Source organism: Ixodes scapularis, unplaced genomic scaffold (genome assembly GCF_016920785.2).
Source record: "Ixodes scapularis isolate PalLabHiFi unplaced genomic scaffold, ASM1692078v2 PGA_scaffold0__279_contigs__length_252992795, whole genome shotgun sequence".
NCBI lineage: Eukaryota > Metazoa > Arthropoda > Arachnida > Ixodida > Ixodidae > Ixodes > Ixodes scapularis.
In genome coordinates, this window is record NW_024609835.1 from 202879326 (window position 1) to 202884839 (window position 5514).

Below are 5514 nucleotides of genomic sequence, written 5' to 3' on the forward strand. Positions count from 1 at the left end.
TTCATTCTGAAGATGAACAGCGCCCCGTGGGAAAAACGTCTCCTTTTGTCGTTGCAAAAGTTCTTGAGAATTTGATTGGGTATAATTACAAAGCAAAGAAGATGCACTCCAGTGATCTCCTCGTCGAAGTGAACTTAAGGATCAAAGCATGGCGCTCCAGAAACTGTCCCGTATCGTAGATGTCCGAGTAACAGCTGCCCCACACCGCACACTGAATACCATTCGAGGGGAGCTTTCCGAGGACGACCTCCTACACTCTAGCGAAGAGGAAATTCTCGAAGGCTTCCGACCATCGGGTGTCGTTGCTGTAAAGCGGATCATTTTCAAACGAGATGGCGTGGAAACTCCAAGCAAGCATGTTATTCTCACGTTCGAAAGACTCACTCTCCCAGCATTCGTGAAAGAGGGATACCTCCACTGCCGTGTCCGACCGTACGTACCGAATCCACTGCGGTGTTTTTGGTGCCAGCGGTTCGGTCAAGGCGCTCGGAGCTATCGAGGCAAGGACATCTGCGCAAAGTGTGGAAGCACTGATCACGTTGCTGATATCTGCGAGAGTGAAGTGTGCTAACTGCGATGGTGCACATCCCGAATACGCGCGCGCATGCCCCGTATGGAAACAGGAGAAAGAGATCCTTGAGTTGAAAGCCAAGGACAACCTGTCTTACCCCGAGGCCAAGAAGCGCTATGCCTTCTTGACAAAGGGAGGCTTCCTCCCCTATTGCAAAAACCAGCTTAAGCTGGTCCCAGCTTCAAGCTGGGTTATTGCCCCAGCCTGCCCAGCTTGGCATGCTGGTCATGCTGGTTAACACAGCTTCAAGCTGTGGTATTGCCCCAGCATGCACAGTTTGGCATGCTGGTCATGATGGTTGATCTGGTTCCAGCTTCAAGCTGGGTTATTGCCCCAGCATGCTCAGTTTGGCATGCTGGTCATGCTTGTTGATCTGGCCATGGTGGCGGACCTCCCAACCAGTTGAACCTGTTTAAATTAATACACAGGATAAACAAGCCAAGTTCTTCAGAAAAGCCAACTCGCCATCCAATTTATTAGTTTCGTACTTGCGGCCGCCTCACATGAACTCAGATGCTACATATTCTCGGCGCTGACACAGTACTAACCGACGCACAGACAGTGGTTCTCGGTGCAAAGCAAACAATGTTAATAAAACTAGATTTCTTATCTTTCAACACGAAAAATACTAGACACACACCAAAAAAAGGCAATAGCTAAAGAAAAAAACTACACGGATGAGAGAAGCGAACCTGGGTCCCGCCAGTGTTGGGGGCGAAGCGGCAACTTGCGTGGTTGGCAGAGGTGAGGAAATCCGTGTGGCTTGGATGGCATTGGCGATACTCCTCCGTACCACCGTCATTCACGAGCACACACACGTTTGAAGGCACGAAGCAACGCCTCAGTCGGGACGTCCGACATCTTCCCGCACTGAACGGACTACCGCTCGCTGTCTCCTCGAAACCCGCTTCGCTTGCATCGTCGTTCAACTAGTCTCCAAACAACGCGCACACACCCGTCCCTTCGAAAATCTGCCCAAGATAGCCAAACGCATCTAAAATTCTCCGTTCCTACCACTCTCTCTCCCTCTCTTTTCTAACACACAACGGCAGCTCACAGCGCGCCTGACGTGCCCTGTCGTCTACCAAAAACGAGAGGACAAAGAGCAGGACGTGGCCTCGTTCTATCCTAAGCCGACCTTGGCGCGCGCGCTCCCAGCAATGCCAGTTCGGCTGTCTCTAGCCGACCTTCGCGTGCGCGCTCCCAGCATGACCAGCTTGACCACCACGATTATTAGTTCGACCAGATTCACCAGCTTGTCTCCCAGCATGACCAGCTTGTCTCCCAGCTTGACCAAACTGGCTCCATGGAAAACCAGTTTGACCAGTTAGGATCAGACTGGCTCCCAGCTAAACCACATTGAATTTAAAACCAGATTCTAGTTAGACCATGCTTGTTTTTACTTAAACCAGACTGACCAGCTTAAATTCTACCTTGCCTAGTTTAAATCAGCTTGGTTGCCAGTTAAACCAGTTTGACTACCACATTGAATAGATTGAACAGCTTAGTTACCAGCTTGGCCATTTTGATTTTCATGCTGGTTTTTCCAATAACCTCCTACGCACCACCTCGATCGAGGTGGTGCATAGGGGGCTTGCACCACCTTCCGGTCCTCGACCCTTCCAGGTTCCGTCTGGGACCCGGGAGGCCGTCGCTCAGCCCCATCTACCAAGAAACGAGAGGTGGCGCCGTGCCCTCCACTTCAAGGAGGTGGCATTGGTGCCTTTCCCACTCAGAGGGACAGGCTGTCAAACGACATGCCTGCCCTGATTACTCGGTCTCCTCCTAGGAGCAAGGAGCGAGCCCCTCGCCCCAAGCCTCCCGAGGAGCCGTCCACATCTAAGGAGCAGCAGGCCCTACCTGCTGCCTCCACCGTCTCACCTGAAGAGAAGCGGATGGATGTGAGTGAGTCTCCTCCCGCCCGTTTGGCTCCTCCTGATGACTCGATATTAAAAAAGTCATCCCAGAAGAAACCGATACCACGGGTAACGCGCCCAAGCCGCCTAGGGGCGTCTAGGCAGGAACCCCTTTTAACATTTCCAACTTAAATAGTTACAGTTTCATGCAATGGAACTGTCGAGGACTGCTTCACAACATTGACGATGTGCACTTTTTTCCTGATGGGCTGCGAGCTCCAGCAGTTGCTCTTCAAGAGACTCATCTCAATAGCACTCATATCAACCTGTTTCGCCGTCACCATGTTTTTCGAAAAGACCGTACATCACCTCATTCTTCGGGTGGTGTGACTTGTGGTACGAGGCGGTATTGCATGCACTGCAGTTCCTCTTCGCTCACCCCTGGAGGCTGTTGCAGGGAGTATTCTTGCAGAGCGTCTCATTACTCTTGTCTCCCTTTACCTTCCACCCGATGTTCCGATTGACTTTTACGATTTGCAGGACCTGCTGAACCAGCTGCCGAAGCCTTTTTTTAGTCTTAGGGGATTTTAATGCACACAACCCCTTATGGGGAAGTGCTCGGCCGGACAATCGTGGAAAGGTCATTGAACGTTTTTTACTTTCATCTTCACTATGCCTTTTAAACATTAAACAACCAACATTTTATAGTGCGAGCCATAACACTTTTACATGTCTAGACTTGTCTATATCATCAGCTACATTATTTCCTTGTTTTTCATGAAAGGGTTTAGATGATCCTTTTGGCAGTGATCACTTTCCCATCGTTTTAGAAAGTCATATTCCATTACCCACTATTTTAAAGCGAATTCCCCGACGGAAACTTAATAAGGCTGACTGGGGACCGTTTCAACTGGAGGCCTTACTTGACCCGTGAATGCTTGGGGCATGAGACCAGAGGTAGCTACTTTATATGTTACTGAGCAAATCGTAAATGCGGCACATCACTCTATTCCCAAGACATCCACAAACCTCCCAAAACGGTGCAAGCCGTGGAGGACCCAGGAGTACAGCACAACTATGCAAAGCCAGAAAAAAGCATGGGACACTTTTCGAAGGTATGTAATTCCCAAAAACTTGGTGGAGTTTAGAAAAAGAAAGGCAAAGGCTCGGTGGGCACAAAAGCAGGCAAAACGGACGTCCTGGAAGAAGTATGTCTCTTCCCTGAGCAGCGCTGCCGCCGCGAAAGAGGTGTGGGACCGCTACCGTAAAAGTAGGGGTGACTACCGTGGCTTCATTTTTCCTCCTCTCTTCACCCCGTCTCCTGCATCGTTAAAGCCTATAGGAAATGCCCTCGGCATGCACTTTCAGGATGTGTCTTCCTCTGACAACTACAATGATGCGTTTAACCTGTTCAAGAGGAATGCAGGATGTCAGCGACTGAAGTTATCAGGTGCGGATTCTGAACCTTACAACAAATCTTTTACGATTTGTGAGCTAAGACTGGCTCTTGACACTAAGAAACAATCCTCACCAGGTCCCGGTTCTATCCACTATGAAATGCTTCGTTGGCTCTCCTTGGCTACGTTTGGACAGCTGCTTAAATTCTTTAACCGCCTCTGGGAAGACTCCTACTTTCCCGACGCATGGAAATGTGCACATGTCATACCCTTCCTGAAACCGAGAAAGGACCCCTCATGTCCATCAATTTACCGCCCAATTGCACTCACTAGCTGCCTGGGTAAGACATACGAGAGACTCATTAACAGGCGACTTGTGTATTTTCTTTAAACTAATATATTTTGGATAAGAATCAGTGTGGTTTCCGACAGAGTCGGTCCACTTTGTATAACCTGGCACGCCTTGAAACCTTAATTAGGGAAGCATTTGTAAACAGGCAGCACTCTGTTTCTGTATTTTTTTATTTAGAGAAAGCATACGACACTACTTGGAGGCATGGCGTTCTTCAGTATCTCCTTGCCTATGGAGTACGAGGTCGCATGCTCCGTTGCATTAAAGCTTACTTAACGGGACGAACTTTGCAGGTTCGGTTAGGCACCACTCTGTCCGATATCTTTGTACAAGAAAATGGGGTCCCGCAGGGAGGCGTCCGTAGTGTCACACTGTTTGCCGTCAAAATCAATACGATTACTAAAGTGACACCATGTTCCATTGCATATTCGCTCTATGTCGACGACCTGCAGATCTCTTTTTCCTCTTGCAATCCTTCTAGTTGTGAGCGCCAGCTGCAGCTAGCAATAAATAAAATCAGCAAATGGGCAGATGAAAATGGATTCCGGTTTTCAGCTGAGAAAACTGTTTGCGTACCCTTCTCTCTCCGACGTGGGATATTGCTAGATCCCGGCTTAGAATCAAAACCGAACTCCTACAGCTGTTAAAGCTGAACATAAGTTCTTGGGCTTTCTTTTTGACAAAAAATTAAATTTTAACTCCCATTTCCAGCAACTAAAACAGAAATGCTTAAGATCCCTTAACTTTCAGAAAATATTGTCTCATAAAACGTGGGGTTCAGAGAGAAAGGTTTTGTTACGCTTGTATAACTCTCTGGTGCGATCCCTTCTTTACTACGGTGATGTAGTCTATAACTCAGCACGACCATCCTCGCCAAAAATGCTGGACTCTGCGCACCACCTTGGCTTGCGGCTCACCACGGGCGCCTTCCGTACGTCTCCTGCACTTAGCTTGTATGTGGAATCTCACCAGATGTCCCTTACCAAGCGACGGCAGTATTTAGGCCTGAGTTATGCTTCCCGGATTATGTCTGACCTCGACCATCCAACCTTTACTACTTTGCAGAAATCTCGGTGCGCCCGTCTTTTCGAAAACAAGCCGAGGACGGTTAGACCTTTAGGTTTTCGTGTGGTAAGTGATCAGGAATCTCTTAAACTCGACTTTAATGGGATAGAACTCCTTAAGAAGCCTCTATGCATTGCGCCTTGGGAGCTGCTTCCAGTTTTTTGCGACTGGACGTTTACACGGTTGAGCAAACATAGCACTTCGCCACTTATTATTCAACACGAATTTGTTGAGCTACAAAAGAAATACGGCAACTATGTTCACTTTCATACT